Raw genomic sequence first — 17,853 nt, 5'->3', positions numbered from 1 at the left:
GTTAAATTTTACTGAAAACCTGTGGGGGGCAGCATTACACACATCAGTGTACAGCCTGCCGGAACTTATTGGAAGAAGAAGAAGAAGCTTTGGCGCCCTGCTGCAGACAAGATGGTGGATGGAGCTCCACTCCATGCTGGAAGTGGAGGTTGGTCTTCTCCAAAGCAGAATTTGTTCCTCTGTGGAGCAGAAAAAAAGTCTTCATGTAAAACAAGAACACAAGTTGTTCCTGAAAATGACATGTGAGAAGATGGTGATTTAAAAAAAATGTTTCCACCGACTACGATTCTGATCAGCTGGAGTAGAGCAGAAATACTGATCATCTTGTCTGCAGGTTGGTACTTTCGGATGTTTTCAGAGACAAATTTCAGACTTTGCATCCATTTATGAAGAAAATAAAACTCGAGAAGCCTCAGAGACACAGCTAAGGAGGAAATGTTAATTGTTAATGTTAATTCAAGTGAAAAAACAAATTAACATTTAAAATCTCACCCATAAGGTTGACATTTTTTTTTGGGTTTTTGTGTAAAAATAATTCATTTATATTTACTTGATTAAATCAATTTATTTAGAATTGCTTAAACTAAAAGAAAAGAAAAACAACTTTGGAAGATAAAAAAATAGATGATTCTTCAACATCAAAGTTTTATTGCAACCTTAGACCACAGATCAGTTGCATGCATCAGTGTTCTCTCCACTTCAAACGTTCACACATCTATAAACAGAAGAGGTTTCCCTCATTGAGGTCACATTCTCTCCTCACACTTTAATGTTTTTGTGTCTACAAAAGTTACTTTTATATTTAACTTTGTCTGTCTGTGAGATCTAAGTATCTGCTTGTAACAATAAACTGCAATTTTGACACAAATTTGTAATCAAATATGCAGCTTTGCTAAAAATTGTCCCTCAAATGACAGGAAATCAGTTTGAAATCTGGACTAAATGTATTTTTTATTGACATACAGATTCTCTGAGACGTTTGAAAGCCTTAAAGCTTTCAGGCCTCTGTGGGAGGGCGGAGCTTAGGGTGAGAAACCAGAAAGGCATTTTTATATACAGTATATATTTGTAGGTAGTTCTGTTGGAGCTGGGCCAGAACTCCTTTTCAGTCACATCCTGATGTGAAAGTGAGGTCCATCAGAACCGTCTGTCCAGCCTGCAGAGTGAGCATGTGGCTTCCGTTTCCGAGCAGACGCATGTCTGCAGCTCTCCTCAACTCTTTGGCTTTTAAAGTCTTTTAAAGTTGCTCACAAGCGACTTTAATCACCGAGCTACTGCAAAACAATAACCACAACAAGGAGAGTTGAACATGACTCAAAAGAAACACTTTGAAGCCGATTTGATGGAGCTCAAAATCACATTCATGGACATTCAAGGGAAACTCTCCAGTGCTTTTCTGAATGAGGCTAAACTATCATCTCTGCAAGAGCCTGAAGCTATGCTATCACCACTGTTACAACTCATGGAAGATTTCCAACAAGAAAAGGCACGTAATGAACAACGAGATAATCGCCAAGATCTCCTGGAGAGAAGAATACATGACATGGATCAACAAGTACTGATGAATAATGTGATTCTCACAGACTTCAACTACAACCCCGGGTGCGGCCTGGTGCTACCAGCGCTAGCATGGAAGCTAACGGAGCTGTGATGGATGCTAATGCAACTGTAGAGAATCAAGTTGGAGTATTTCTTGCGTCTAAAGGGATTTCCTTGGACCTAAACACTGTTGAGGTCTGTCATCCGCTTCCTCTGAGAAAGAATACGGATAAACCAGCGATCCTGATCAGGTTTGTGAATCGAAAGCACAAGATAGCTCTGATGAAACAACGCAAACACCCGATGGGGACAGCTGTCTATCTTAATGATCATCTCTTGAATTATCATGCTAATCTGGCGAAGCGCACGAGAATTCTACTCAAAAGGATCAACATGGATCCAGAACTCCAGAATCTTTGTCAAACCACTCGGACCACCGGAACAAATGAAGCCTCTGGAAATAAAATCCATGAACGACTTTGAGGACTGTGGGATTAAGCATTTTTGAACCTTTAATTGAAGCAAAATGTGAATTAAAGAAACCGCTGAATGTGAACTTTGACCTGATTCTGAGCGGCAGAACTCGAGCACAATTCCCTTGAAATGATGACTTCACAGTCTGTCAGTAATAACAATGAAGAACGATTACGTGGCCTTAAAGCGCTTCTAAACTGTGATGTAGCATTAATTCTGCTCAAACTACTGATCTTTTTTCTTTTCAACGTATTACTTTTGTATTATTATAATCATTCTTTGATGTAAACAATCTTCACAAATGTCTTTTTTTAATGAGAATATTTTAAAACTCTTTTAGCATTAACAAATGAAGATAATTCTTACTCATTACTTCTCGTATTATTACAATATTTCTTTGGTCAATACAATCTTTTTAAGTAAGAATATTTAGATTATCGTTTCTGATTATTATAAATGATTTGTCTGTGGATGTTTGAAATTTGATTACATAAATGGTATTAATGATCCTTTATAACTTGAATCTGTTATTGTTGAGTATAAATATTTGCTAATAATTCCTGGACCGAATATTGATAATTCATGTAGAGAAAATTATATGGTCGAGCTGGGGTGGGATTATATAAATTTGCTTCCTCCCACTCCCTTTCAAGCGATGTAGATGTGATTCAATGTGATGTGTGTTTTTTTTCGTGTATTATTCCTGATCCCTTGAAATAAACATTTCATTAATTCATTCATTCAGCAAAGATTGTTAACATCCACAAACATCCAACCAGCATCCAGAACTAAAAGTTGGAGGAACTTAGAATTAAGAAAGTACGTAATGATTGTAGCTAGGGCTGGATTGGAAGTCACGTGACATACGGCGTGACAGACGTGCGCTATCATTATGGATCGAGTCTTTTTGAGTGACTGGCAGAGGTTCAAAAAAATACAAAAAGAATTATCAAAAGGAGACTCAGTGTTTTGCAATCGACTTCAAAAACCTTGACAACAAAATTTTCTTGGTCGTACGGACTGGAGAAAGCCCAGCTTGAATAAACAACGCTAATGCTAACGCTAGCTTTCTGCTCAGTGACATAAACACAGCAGAGAGCAGATGTTAGTGAAGGAGCTGTGGATGTAAACTTTAACCTGCCACAACATTTACTGCTATTATCTCCGTTTTTTGAATCTTAACAGTTTGGCAGATGTATTTGATGTTATCATCAAAGTTTAAAAAATGTGTTTTGTATCAGTTAAAGTTGCTAGCTGAAGGCTTTTTCCTCTTTTCTAACCATGTATTTAATCCAAAGATAAAAAAAGTTTTAGTTTCATTTGAAAATGTGGTAAAGGGTGTTTTTATTATTATTATTATTATTCTTAAGCACTTTGAGATGTTTTTAATAAGGAAAGGACGTTGTTACTAAACTTTATCAGTCATTCATGCTATAAACCTCATCAATCTCCCTCATTTCTGGTCTTGGGTGACAATCATTTACAAGTTCTGTTATATGGATTTTAGCACAAAGGCAAAATAAAAACTCACTGATATTTAGAAGCTGTTCATTTGACAGCAATGCATTATCTGTAGCAGTAGAAGGCACAATTCTTGCACTATTTACAGATTAATCTTAATAGATAATAAATATTTAAATATACCTCAAGATCAATCATTTTCTAAGCTTTAATTCGAGGCATAATTTGTAAAAATCGGTTAAGAAATGAGGGAGCTAGCCCGATTTTTGGGGTTGTTGTCTGCTTGTCCTCCATTGAAACAGCTGCGTTCTGCTGCCATGACTCAATCATAACGATGGCGTCTGCGCACGTCTGTCTATGTATTGCACTGAATAGGCAAAGGCCAATCCAGTAATATATATCAATACTTGTAATACATTTGAAATTAAAATTTGTATAAATATAAATATTTGTTCAAAATGTGTTTACTTCTTTCAACTAAAATCATTATAATTAATTTTTTGTCAATTTGAATTAATTGAAAGAAATCGTGATAAAATCGAAATCGTGAAATAAAATTGAAAAAAATCGTGATTTTCTTTTTCTGCCATATCGCCCAGCCTTAATTATAACTAAAGCCAAAAGTGCTGAAAGAACAGCGTTATCTTCTTTTACATCTCTGTTTCTATTAATATAAATGACTCTGACAGACAGAGGAAGAGGTTTTTCTAACAATATGAACTCATTTCCGATCACAGAAGAAGGTGTGATAAAAAGCCACAATCTTTTCTCTTAAAGCATTTTCTGCAACACATGAACTCTGTGGAGAAAGGAACCAGAGAGAGGAGACACTATGAGTCTGACTGCAGCTCTGAGAGGATTTGTTGTTTTACTTTGCTGCTTTTCAGGTAAAAATCTAACATTTATCATGGATGGATGATGGATGGACAGCAGAGCAGCAGCTCTGAATTCTCCTGAAGTTTCTTCAAGCTTCTGCTTTACTCACTGTTTGTGTAAAAGATTTTATTTGAGCTGTTTGTGGTTGAATTTAATCTCTGAGTTCATCTTTCATTTCTACTGTAAACAATCTTTGTTAAACTTTTGTCTTCTTCTTTTCCTTTCGGCTTTTCCCATCAGGGGTCGCCACAGCGAATCAGTTTCCTCCACGTAGGTCTGATTCGCATATTTGATTTGGCAAGGTTTTACGTCGGATGCCCTTCCTGACACAACCCTCTGTATTTATCCGGGCTTGGGACCGGCACAATGAGACCCTGGCTTGGGCTCCCTTGTGGCTACATTCTTTGTTAAACTTTTGTAACTTTATTTAATTCTGACATTTTAGCTCATATTTACAAATCGCCATGTTAATGTTGAACATTTATGGTGCATATACACTGAACGTTATTTGCATGACAAATTCTCGTGCCCCACCCCTTTTTCACTGTGCGGTGAGTTCTCTGCTTGTCAAATGTGTTCCTGACGTTGCGGCTGCATGTGGGAGGAGCTACCAGCTCTGTCTGTGGATATCTCACTTAGAATGAATGGAAGACACATATGATGTTAAGGGAATTTATTTATTGGTTATGGTTAGGCTATTCTTAAAAGATTTTCCCGGTACAGAGTGCTGTGTGCTGCTTCCGCAACATTTTTGTCTCTGTGGTTCAGCTTGAAGGTTCTCTGTTTAGTATTAATCCGAGGGGGAAATAAATTTAGGAGATCTTTTTCCTTTTTTTGATGTTTTGATGAGACCCAAACTGGCAACCCGGCAGCATCTCTTCGGGGTTATGGAGCGAATGAGCTTCACCGCGGGAGCGAAAGCCGCTGATCTGTTGGGGAACCAATTGGGTTTTATGTGGTTCTGGTGCCAAAGCGGTTCTTTGGTTTCAGTTCATAGTCTGTGCTCATTTCGGTACCTCGCTCTCCGTCCCGCGCTTCCTGTTACCCGCTTCCCGCATTCGCTCCACTGTCCAATTGCAGCGACACACAATGGATGGAGAGAAGAGGAAACGGCAACTCACCTCGCGCTGGCCCTGGAGGGACGGGCGCAGCAGATACTATTGAACCTGGCCCCAGCAGAGGAGCGGGACCTAGGTGCCCTAACCATCGCACTTGAACGACGGTTCGGGCAGCGCTCATCTGAGACGCACAAAAGAGAGCAGCTGAACAGGCGCCGCTGTCAGGATGGAGAGAGCCTGGGCGCCCTAGCTGAAGACATTCAGCTACATGTTCGCTGAGGCTACCCCCGATTTTCCACAGTAGCGCAGGAAGAGTTAGCTCTCCATGCGTTTCTACAGGGTCTCACTCCTGAACGACTCCGGCAACAGGTCTGTTTGGCCACACCCCAAACCCTGGAGAAAGCAATACGGGAAGGAGAACGTGCGAAGGCCATTCTCTCCACCTCACATGCGGTGCCCGGCACTCAACCTTGTGTGAGGATGGTTGACCATGAGGAGGAGGAGGAAGAAATTTCAATCATCTGCATCGCAGCCATCTCAGCGTCGCTCATTGGCCACCCGGCGTCCCCACCGTTCTTCTGATCCCTGTTACCTGTGTGGCGAGCCTGTACATATCACACGCAACTGCATTGCACCAGCACCAAAGACCAGTACAGCTTCCCCTAAGGGAAACGACAACGGGATGGCCAGATGAGGGGGATGCCATCCCATTCACTAACACCCCTCCAAGGCAGATGCACACTGGTTAGACGTTTTGGTTATACCAGAGGAATTTACTTGAGCTGTGAGCTGGAGGATCAACATTGTCAAGCTCTGGTGGACACCGGGTCTACCATCTCTCTTGTGCGGCCAGGTGTTTTGCCAGACACCACTGATTCTCTCCCTGGCTCATGGACTCCCACTGGCACCCAGCTAATGACTGTGACTGGAGAAAAAGCTGGGCTGGTAGCGAGAAAGCTGCTGCGGATTCGGTTGGGAGGAGAGGACCTAATGCATGAATTGGCTTGTATTGATGCTGCCAGAGCAACCATCACTCTCGGGACCAAGACCGTGGCACTTCAGCGTGGAAGGATGAAAAGTGGTGAAGCCGGAATGACTCATACCACTAGCAGGGCCACACCAAGCATCTCTGTGACACTGGTGAGTGCAGCTTCTACTATCACCACATCTCCAGAAATAATGAAAGCAGTGCATGATCTGTTGCAACGTAGCAGCAAAGACTTAGATCCCCAACAACAACAGCAACTTGCAGATATCCTTAAAGATTTTGTGGACATTTTTGCTGCCAAAGATGAGGTCTGTACGCAGACAGGGCTGGTTCAACATCACATTGACACTGGCTCAGCTCCATCCATCCGGCTACGCCCACATAGACTTGTGCTAGCCAAGAGGCAGGCAGTACAGGACATGATCCGGCAGATGGCTGCATCTGGAGTTATCGAGCCCTCCAGTAGTCCATGGGCGACACCAGCTGTCTTAGTGAAAAAGAAAAATGGAGAATGGCGGTTCTGTGTGGATTACAGACGCCTGAACAATGTCACAAAGAAGGACTCCTACCCCCTCCCTCGGATCGATGATGCTCTGGACTGGATCACAGGATCCAGCTGGTTCAGTTTCCTTGACCTGAGGAGTGGGTACTGGCAGGTAGAGTTAGCCCCAGATGCTAAGCCGAAAACCGCTTTCACCATCGGACAAGGTCTGTGGCAGTTCCGGGTGATGCCATTCGGGCTTTGTAACGCACCAGCCATGTTTGGGAATACAAAGACTCTACGTCGTCTCAGGGGACGGTTCTACTGGCCCGGATGCCGCAGAGATGTGGAGATGCACGTCCACTGCTGTGATGATTGCACAGCACGGAAAGGACCATGTGGGCAGTCACGGGCACCACTGCAACAGTATCTCGTAGGAGCGCCAATGGAAAGGGTCGGGGTGGATGTCTTGGGCCTATTTCCAGTGAGTGAAGCATGGAACCGCTATGTCATCGTGGCGGTGGATTACTTCACTAAGTGGCCTGAGCCATATGCGGTCCCGGATAAGAGTGCTGCTACCACCGCTGAAAAACTGGTCGAAGAAATGTTTACTCGCTTTGGGGCACCAGCTGAGCTCCACAGCGATCAAGGCAGAAACTTTGAATCTCAGGTTTTCAACATTTTAACTGCACCTTGGCCACGCAGCTGGCCATCTTGACCAGTCGTCACCAGTGGGACTGGGACCGTTTTTTTTGCCTCTGGCTCTATGGTCTTATCGTACCGCAGTTCAGGAGTCAAGCCAGTGCACGCCTGCAGCGATTATGTTTGGACAGGAGCTCCGGACACCAGTGGACTTGGTGTTTGGGGCGCCACCTGAATCCATTATCTGTGACGGAAGCGAAATGGATTACTGTCGCCGACTTAAGGACCGGCTGCATGAAATCCATGAATTTTCTTTCTTAACCTTTATTTAACCAGGGGTGGATCCCATTGAGATTTAAAACCTCTTTTTCAAGGGAGCCCTGGGTTTGCGCGCAGGCTGGTGCTGGAATGTGGCAGAAAAGGGCTTACGACAGTCGCTGCCGAGGCCAGGAGTTTGCACCTGGTGACAGAGCATGGGTGACTGTCCTGAACGGAAAAAGGGAGTTTCTCCCAAGTTGAGCAGCCGTTGGCGGGGACCAGGTGAGGTGGTGCACCGACTGACAGATGTGGTTTTTAGGGTGCGCGTCCCAGGCAGAGGACAAGCTGTGGTGCTTCATCAGGACCGGCTGGCCCCTTACCAGCCCCTTGTTCCACAGGCTATTGAAACAGCAGGTGAACCTGCCAATGTGGACTCGAATGGGCAAGAACCCAGTGCAACTTTACATGACTGTACACGACCAGTGTGTTCAAGCCGACGTCCTGCCCAATGACTTTGTGGTTGATGGTTGGGTCGCCGAGGACGGCTGACCCTTCAGAAGGGGGCTATGTAGTGATGGTCGCAGGCACGTTGGCCTTGCTGTCGGGTCTGGCACCACAGGGAATTGTGGGTAATATTTCTTTTGCCTTTCAGGTTGTGATTAGATTAAAGTTTTGGTTTTCGTTAATGTGTTTTGTTGTCTGACTGTTTAACACTTGTTGGCATTTATTCATTTTATCCTGTTATGTTTGAATTCTTCCTGCACCTTGAGTGAGAATGAGGGAGAGGCTGATCATCCCCCCCCCCTCTCATTCTGTCATTGTGTGTTTTTAAAATAAGAGCCAAAGTTCCTGACAATTTCTTACTCAGCTTACTTTGTTGCTGATTCCCTATACTACTTTACTTGCAGACATAAAAATCTTTGCATCCACAGTCATTCACCCGCAAACACACATATTAACACACTGTCTTCCATTACATTCAATTTAAATCTGTTTGTCTGAATATACTCAGTATTTAACTTTGTTTCAACAAAAACTTGAAGTGACTGTAACTCTTAAAACAATCATAGAAGTTATTTATTTATTTTTTTAGTTTATTTTTATACCTCTGTTTTTGTTTATTGGAGCTGGTCAGTCAATCATCCTCATGTTTCTCTTTTTGTGATTTTGATACAAAACTAATAAAAACTGTGAAAACTGACTCATTTTGTTAACTGTTGAACAAAATTTTGTGTAACTGTAAATCTAATTTGTTTGTGTGTAAAATCTACACACCAATATAAACATTTTTCTGATGATTTCTATGTTTCAGTTGTGAAGAGTCAGACAGACTGGAACGTGATCTACCATGAGACTGACATCTGTGCTGATAAAGGATCAACTGTGTTCATATGGTGCTCATATGATTATCCAGAAATTATAAATGGAGTCAGCACCATTGTTGAAAAAAGCTTCTGGTTCATTAGAACTGAAGGAGAACCTGTAGATCTGAAAGAAGATCCAGAATACAAAGATCAAGTGACTTACAGCAGTTATTCAAAGAGTTGTGATCTGAAAATCTCTGGAGTGAGAGAGAGCGACTCAGCAGTTTATAAGTTCATGTTCATAACAAACCATCAAACTGGACGTTACATCGGAGAACCTGGAGTGAGATTAACTGTTGGAGGTAAAACTCACAGATTAATTATATTTATATGAACTAAATGATATAAAATATTTGACGTTTGTGACTTTTTGATAAATAAAATGTCACCAAAGTTGTTTTTTTTAATGGAATATACTTCGATTCAATTCAATTTTATTTATATAGCCCAAAATCACAAAGAAAATTGTCTCATTGGGCTTCAAAATATGAATAATAGTTAAAAACTAAGACTAAATAAACTGGTTATCCCTGCCCTTAGACCCCCCCTCCTGGTAAGGAAAAACTCCTATAAACCTGAGTCAGGAAAAAAGAAGAAGCCTTAGGGATTCCCATATGAAGGAGAGATCCTATCCCAGAACTGTTAAAGAAAGATTAGCTTCTACAATTCAGATAGAGGTAAGGGACTAGTGATGATTAAGTCCATAGTCAAGATGAAGCAGAAGTGCAGTCCACGACCAGGAGAAGGAGGACAGACGACCCAGCAGGAATCACTCTCACTCAGACATGCAGGATGGTGTCGGGGGCGTGGTCCACGGCCAAGAGTTTGGAGCGTGGGCGATCCACCTGGGATCTGAAATCTCTCCCGCCCCCCAGAGGAGAGTGGGGAAGAAGAACAACATGTGAATGGAACTGCACCAACAAAAGCATGGAGAACTAAATACAATAGTTAATAAGGAATAGAAGAGAGGAGAAGTAAATGAGAATAGAGAACAGAACCCCAGAGCTGATCTCAATAATAACCATGATAGAGAATCTAAAAATATATATAAATTTAAATTTAAATGATAAATCCTGGTCAAGTAAAACCCCTAAGTTTCTGACTGTAGAATTGGAGGCAATATTTACGCCATCCAGGGAGACTATCTGAGAGAGCATCTCTCAGGTGTTTAGGACCCAGTATCATGACCTCAGTTTTTTCTGGATTTAGGAGGAGGTAATTAATTGTCATCCAGGTCTTAATGTGTGATAAAGAGGCAGGGACGTTTGGATCCATAAGCAAATGGTTTATTGGACAAGGGCAAGACATAAGCGTGGTCAGAGTCCAGGCGTGGGTCGAGGCAGGAGGCAGGCAGGTAACCAAGGAGACAGGCAGAGATCTAAAACCAGGAGGTGAAACAAGGAGAAACGCTCAGAAATGTATGCCAGGCAGTACAAGACTTTGCAATGAGGTGGTGACAGCAGGCAGACTATATACTGGTGGTGATGAGGTAGAATGGAAACAGCTGAGGGAGAGACTGCTGAGAGTGGAGAGGGAGTGCAGTGTTAGTACTCAGGTGAGGGCTCCCTCTGGTGGTCAGATGTGATGCCTGATGAGGGAATCCTGACAGAGCCCCCCTCCTGCGAGTGGCTCCGGAAGCGAGGGTGCTGCCGACGCTGTGGACGCCCAGGATGGTCACAGGTGGAAGTCGGCCATGAGAGCTGGGTCCAGGATGTCGTCAGCTGCAACCCAGGAACGTTCCTCAGGACCGTACCCCTCCCAGTCGATGAGGTACTGTAGATGTCCCCGACGATGTCTGTAGTTCAGGATGGCGTTGACTCTATACGCCTCCTCGCCGTCTATGATGAGGGGAAGCTCGTTGGAGCCTGAGTCTGGGGTCTTGTCGCTGGGTCCTTTGGCGGGTTTGAGAAGTGACGTGGAACGTAGGGGAAATTCAGTACTCTGGTGGAAGCTGCAGGCGGAATGAGACAAGAGTAATTTGACGGATGATCTTGAAAGGGCCTACCAACCTGGGGTTGAGTTTTCGACATGGAAGTCTTAGGCGAAGGTCCCGGGTGAAGAGCCAGACCCACTGGCCAGGACCCAAGGCAGGACCCACCCGACCTGGGTCCGACGTACAGCATGTTGTAACTGGATATGAGCGGCTCTCCACGTCTCCTCACACCCTCTGAACCATTCATCCACTGCAGGCAGTTCAGATGGTTCTCCAGACCAGGGGAAGAAGGGAGGTTGGATGCCCAAGACACACTGGAATGGTGTGAGGCCGGTGGATGCCTTTTTGAGGGAGTTCTGCGCGTATTCAGTCCACACCAGATACTTGCTGCACTCATTCTGATTCTGGCTACAATATGAACGTAGGAACCTGGTGATCTCTTGGTTGAGACGTTCCACCAGGCCGTAGGATTGTGGATGGTTATCGGAGGTGAGGCTGACGTTGATGTTGAGCCCCTTACAGAATGCCTGCCAGACCCTAGACGTGAATTGGGGTCCCCGGTCCGAGACGATGTCTTCCGGGAGTCCATAGTGCCGGAAGACATGTTGGAGTAGCTGCTCTGCGGTTTCCATGGCTGTGGGTAACTTGGGGAGTGGTAGCAGACGGCAGGATTTTGAGAATCGGTCGATCACAGTTAGAATGGTTGTGTTACCTTGTGAGGAGGGTAGATCAGTGATAAAGTCCACAGCTATGTGAGTCCAGGGGCGTCGGGGCACAGGAAGTGGTTGCAAGAGTCCTGCCGGGAGTTGTCTTGGAGATTTTGATGATTGGCAGACGGCGCAGTCGGTGACGAACTGTGGCACGTCAGCCAGCATGGTGGACCACCAAAATGAGTTATGTACAAGTGTTTGGGTGGCTGCCATACCTGGATGTCCTGCTGTCGGGGAATCGTGAACCAGGTGTAACACCTGTTGACGATGGCTGGGTGGAACATACATTCAATCAGCCGGACAGGAAGGAGGTGGAGGATTGGCCGCGTTAATGTCTCTGAGTACGGTCATGATGTCCCACTGCACTGGAGCCAGACTTGGGCAGGATGGGTGCAAGTTCATCAGGTGAGTCCAGGTTGGCTTCGTAAAGTCGGTACAGAGCGTCTGCTTTTCCATTCTTTGAGCCAGGTCGGTAGGTCACCTGAAAGTTGAAGCGTGAAAAGAATAGAGACCAGCGAGATTGGCATGCGTTCAACCGCTTGGCCGTCTTAATGTACTCTACATTTTTGTGATCTGTGAGACCCAGGAAAGGTTCTGCGGCACCCTCCAACCAGTGTCTCCATTCTGTAAACGCATCCTTCATGGCGAGTAATTCGCGATCTCCTACCTCGTAGTTTCGCTTGGGGTTGGATAGCTTACGGGAGAAAAATGCACAAGGGTACACGTGACGTTGGGACAGGACGGCACCAACCCCAGTGTTGGAAGCGTCCACCTCCACTATAAACTGTTTAGTGGGGTCGGGGTGGTGCAAAATCGGTGCTTGAGAGAAGCTTTGTTTAAGCCTTTGGAAAGCTGATGAAGCTTCTGGAGTCCAACGAAGTGTTTTAGTTGCGTCTTTCAGTAGGAAGGTTAATAGGCCTGCATCAATGCTAAAACCCCGAATGAACCGACGGTAGAAGTTTGCAAAGCCGAGAAAGCATTGGAGCTCCTTCCCCGTGGTGGGTTGTGGCCATTGAAGAACGCCGTCTACCTTACCCTGATCCATAGCTACGCCCTGTTGACCAATGACGTACCCCAGAAAGGAGATGGAGGTGGTGTGAAATTGACACTTCTCGCCCTTAACGTACAGGTTGTCCTCGATGAGGCGTTGGAGGACCTGTCAGACATGGAAGATGTGCTCGTCAAAGGAGGGAAAGTATATAAGGATGTCGTCTATGTAAACTATCACAAAGCGATTGAGCATGTCTCTGAAAACGTCATTAACAAACGCTTGAAAAACCGAAGGGGCATTACATAGTCCGAAGGGCGTTACCAGATATTCATAGTGTCCGGAGGTTGTGTGGAAAAAGCGGTTTTCCACTTGTCTCCCTCACGAATGCGTACGAGGTTGTACGCACTTCGAAGGTCAAGTTTAGTGAAGTAACGTGCTTGGCGTAGCTGTTCTAGGGCGGCTGGGACTAGAGGTAATGGGTAACGATATCTAATGGTAATTTCGTTCAGGTTACGAAAATCAATACACGGCCGAAGGCCACCGTCCTTTTTCTTAACGAAAAAGAATCCAGCTGAAGCTGGAGCTGTGGAGGGCCGTATGAATCCCTTCTGCAATTCCTCCTCGATGTATTTTTGCATAACCTCGGTCTCTGGCTGAGGAAGCGGGAAAATTCTACCCCGCTGGGGTGCGGCTCCTGGTTGTAGTTCTATGGCACAGTCATAGGACCGATGTGGTGGCAGGCGCGTGGCGTGCTGCTTATTGAATGCCTCCTGGAGGTCGTCATATTGGGAAGGGATCGAGTCGGAGGGTCCCGTCAGGGTGTGCAGGGTTAATTCTGTGGCGGCAACCTGACATCTGGACCCCTCCTTGTTGAACCAATCCTGACGCTGTTGATGGTTCTTGAGGCAGTTGGGAGAGGTGAAACACATTTCTTTGGTGGACCAGATGATGGTGGGATCATGCGTCTCAAGCCATGGCATCCCCAGAATGACTGCACAACGTGGTGAGTTGATAGGAAATAGACGGATGGTCTCCAGATGAGAGTCCTGAACACATAGTTGGACGTCTGGTGTGAGAAATTTGATCCTCCCGGAACCCAAGGGATGTCCATCTAGGGCTGAAACTGCCACCTGCAATTTGCAGGGAAGCAGAGGTATAGCATTATTATAGGCAAACGTCAGATCAAAGAAATTTCCAGGAGCCCCTGAATCTGTCATGGCTCTGGTTGTGATACATTTATCATTGATCATCAGACTGATGGGCATTTCAAAGGTAGGGAAAGAATCACTCACCGGTGTGCCCGACCGCCTAGGGGGCGCCTAGAGGACTGTCCATTTACATGAACAAACTGGTATCTATCAGATAAATAGGATTCAAACCACTGGAGGGCAGATCCCCTGATCCCTAAGTCATGCTCTGGTCTCTGGAGTAAGATGCTGTGGTCGATGGTATCAAAAGCTGCGCTGAGGTCTAACAGGACAAGAATAGAGATTAGTCCCTTTTCTGAAGCCAATAGCAAGTCATTAGTAACTCTAACCAGTGCAGTTTCAGTGCTATGGTGAGGTCTGAACCCTGACTGAAAATCTTCAAAGTGACTATTGTCCTGTAGGTGGCACTGCAGCTGCTTTACTACAACTCTTTCTAGGATTTTAGATATGAATGGGAGATTAGATATTGGTCTATAGTTGGCTAGAATGTCAGGATCCAGGCTGGGTTTTTTCAAGAGAGGTTTAACAACCGCATATTTAAAAGACTGAGGCACATAACCAGTCTCTAGAAAGGTATTTATTATGGTTAATATGGGTTCACTACTAAGAGGAAAGATTTCTTTAAAAAGTTTAGTGGGGATTGGGTCTAAGAGACAAGTGGAGGTTTTAGAAGACGTAATAACTGATGCTATTTCTGCTTGGTCCACAGCAGTAAAGCAGTCTAATGTTACAGGCGTTTCTATGGATGCCTTTATTTCTACAACTTCTGCCTGCTTTGGGTTGATAGTGGGAATAACCACATTTAGCTTGTGTCTAATATTTGAGATTTTATTATCAAAGAATTGAAGGAAATCTTCAGAGCTGATAGTAGCAGGAATATGTGGTTCAATTGAGCTGTGGCTGTTGGTCAGCCTGGCTATAGTACTAAAGAGAAATCTTGGATTGTTTGTATTTTCTGCTTTTAAAATTGAGTAATATTGAGTTCTCGCTTTACGCAGGGATTTTTTATAACTTAAGAGGCTACATTTCCAAGCATTCAGAGAGTGCTCTGATCCGGAACGGCGCCATTTTCTTTCTAATTTACGAGTTATTTGTTTTAGGGAACGTGTTTCAGCGTTAAACCACGGTGCTACTCTGTTTTGTCTAACAAGCTTAAGCTTCAGAGGGGCAACAGCATCAAGTGTTCCTCTGAGGGCTTGCATGGTATCATTGACAAACTGATCATTATCAACGGGGCTTAAAATCCTCTGAGAATATTTATCCAACATGTTACTAAACACTGGTTGGACTGCGAGTATAAATTCGGAGACAGAACGGTCAGATAATGTTCGTTTAAGCTCTTTCTTATTTATAGGAGCAGTAGCGTTTTCTAGTATAAACTGAAAGGTAATTAGAAAATGATCTGAGAGTATGGGGTTATGAGGAAAGACATTCAGCTGGCTAATCTCAACTCCATAAGTTAAAACAAGGTCCAGGGTGTGCTTGTGACAGTGAGTAGGTTGATTTACATTTTGTGTGAAACCAACATTTTCTATTAAAGCCGCAAATGCGTTTCCAAGACAGTCACTTGAATCATCAATATGAATATTAAAATCCCCTGTAATTATGATTTTGTCAGAATCTAAAATAATATTTGATAAAAATTCAGAAAACTCTGATAAAAATTCAGAAAACGGAGGGCGATAAATAATTATAAATAAAACTGCTTTTTGAGTCTTTCTATTTGGGATATTTATAGACAATACAATGCTCTCAACGGAATTATAAATGTGTTTAACTTTAATGTTAAGGTGTAAGCATGACTCTGAAATTACTGCTAACCCACCTCCTTTCCCAGAAATCCTGGATTTCTGATAGTTATTATAGCTAGGGGGGGTTGCTTCATTCAGCCTAACATAATCATCCTGTTTTAGCCAGGTTTCTGTTAGAGCTAGCAGGTTAAGTTTATTATGATTAATTAATTCATTGACTCACAGGGACTTTGAGGAAATTGATCTAATGTTTAGTAGCCCACATTTAATGACATCATAATTTTTGTTTCTGTGATTCATTCCTTTCATTTGCCTTCCAGCACATAAGCTAATGCTAGGAACTGCTGGGCTCGCCCTGTTTGGGGTTAGCACCAGCGCTAAAGGTTGCTCAGAGCTTTATACTGCTGCTCTCTGCAGGGCCCAAAGTGCTTCACAGTCACAGACCCATTCACACACTGGTGGGGTCACCGCTGCCAAACACTGGCACCAACTTTCCACCAGAGGCAATTCAGTTTAAGTGTCTTGCCAAGAACATTTTGACACACGGGTGGGCAAGGCGGGATTCAAACATGCAATCTTCCGATCAGGAGTTGATCGCCCTACCAATGCACCACGGCCGCTCTTTCAGACGGTAACTTGTTGAAAGTTTAGTTTGAGTTGTGATGGTCCATCAGATCATTTCTTCTAAATCTGTCACTGACCTGCACAGATTTCTTCCCAAGTTCAAAAGCCTCCAAGTGTTTCCAGAGAACAAAGAGAAGACTCTTCCTGAGCTCACAGGGAGCTGAAGATCTCCTCTGATCTCCTTCCTGAAGTTCTGAACATTTCAACTGAATGTCTCCTTGATGCTGTTGCAGACTTTCACTAACATCCATGTTTTCATCACATTCCAGACCTCCAGGTTCTGCTGGTTTCCACATCAGTCCAGCAGGAAGATTCAGACGTTCAGCTAAACTGTTTCAACAAATGTGATCCAGATGGTTTGGAGGAATATGTCTGGTTCATAAATGGAGAAGAAACCAGATCAATGATTCAATCTGAAACCAGTCAGACGTTTCTGTACAGAAGCTGGAATTCTTCCACAGACAGGATCTCTTGTTCTCTGAGAGATTCAAAGACGGATCAAAGTCCTGAAGTTTGTGAGTTCACAAACTCTGTAAAACACAAACATGAAACCATTTGCACAAACAGAACAAACTTGATTTCTGTTTATTAGGTTTTGGTGTATTTAAAATATTTTATAACAAGAGATGAAACTTAGTCTATTGGTTAAAATGTATTAATGTTAATGTTTATGAACAGACTCAATTTAATTGATCTACAAATAAACTGATAATTTATAATCAATGATACAATATCACATCAGTTCTTCAGATGTTTTTGTCCATTTCTCCTTAAAATAAAGTTTTCTTGTTCTTTTCCAGATGCTCCACAAACTCCAACTGTATCACTGGATCCCCCCACAGAGATCCTGGAGGGCAGTTCAGTGACTCTGACCTGCAGCAGTGATGCTAACCCAGCAGCTAACTACACCTGGTTCAAGGAGAACAAATCAAATGTTAAAATGATCTCTGGAGGTCCACAGTTTGTCTTCAGTTCCATCCATTCCAAAGATTCTGGAGATTATTTCTGTGAAGTTGAGAACCAGCTGGGTTTGAAAAGATCAGACTTTAAACTGGAGGTGAAATGTGAGTTATTTTTGTTTTTATTATTTAACACTGCCTAATAAATCATAACAAAGTGGATTTTATTGAGTTTTCTTTTTCCGTGTTTTTGTTGGTAGGAATGAGTTAAAATGAAGGTTTGAATAGAAGAGTTTTGTGTTTATAAATCTTCCAACTTTCCTCTTTTATCTCCAGATGCTCCAAAGAACATCTCTGTCTCTGTGAATCCTCCTGAGATCCTGGAGAACAGTTCAGTGACTCTGACCTGCAGCAGTGATGCTAACCCAGCAGCTAAATACACCTGGTTCAAGAAGAGAAATTCAAATGTTAAAAGGATCTCTGGAGGTCCACAGTTTGTCTTCAGTTCCATCCATTCCACAGATTCGGGAGATTATTTCTGTAAAGTTCAGAACTATCTGGGTTTGAAAAGATCAGACTTTAAACTGGAGGTGAAA

At 43.5% G+C, this 17,853-nt stretch overlaps 1 protein-coding gene and 1 long non-coding RNA gene across 4 annotated transcripts in view; one reads left to right on the top strand and one right to left on the bottom strand.

Annotated features, from left to right (window-relative positions):
• LOC112157183 (B-cell receptor CD22) overlaps nt 1-17,853 on the bottom strand; it is an 821,740-nt gene that overhangs the window by 565,619 nt on the left and 238,268 nt on the right. The window lies entirely within an intron of this gene.
• Nucleotides 8,904-17,299, top strand: LOC118597880. Its single transcript, XR_002921100.2, has 3 exons — nt 8,904-9,443; nt 16,628-16,873; nt 17,159-17,299. It is a non-coding gene; the product is annotated as an uncharacterized LOC118597880 (long non-coding RNA).

This window comes from Oryzias melastigma, linkage group LG1 (assembly GCF_002922805.2).
Source record: "Oryzias melastigma strain HK-1 linkage group LG1, ASM292280v2, whole genome shotgun sequence".
In the NCBI taxonomy this organism is placed as follows: domain Eukaryota; kingdom Metazoa; phylum Chordata; class Actinopteri; order Beloniformes; family Adrianichthyidae; genus Oryzias; species Oryzias melastigma.
Note: the sequence above shows the minus strand (reverse complement) of the source record. Positions and strands in the feature narration are given on the sequence as shown.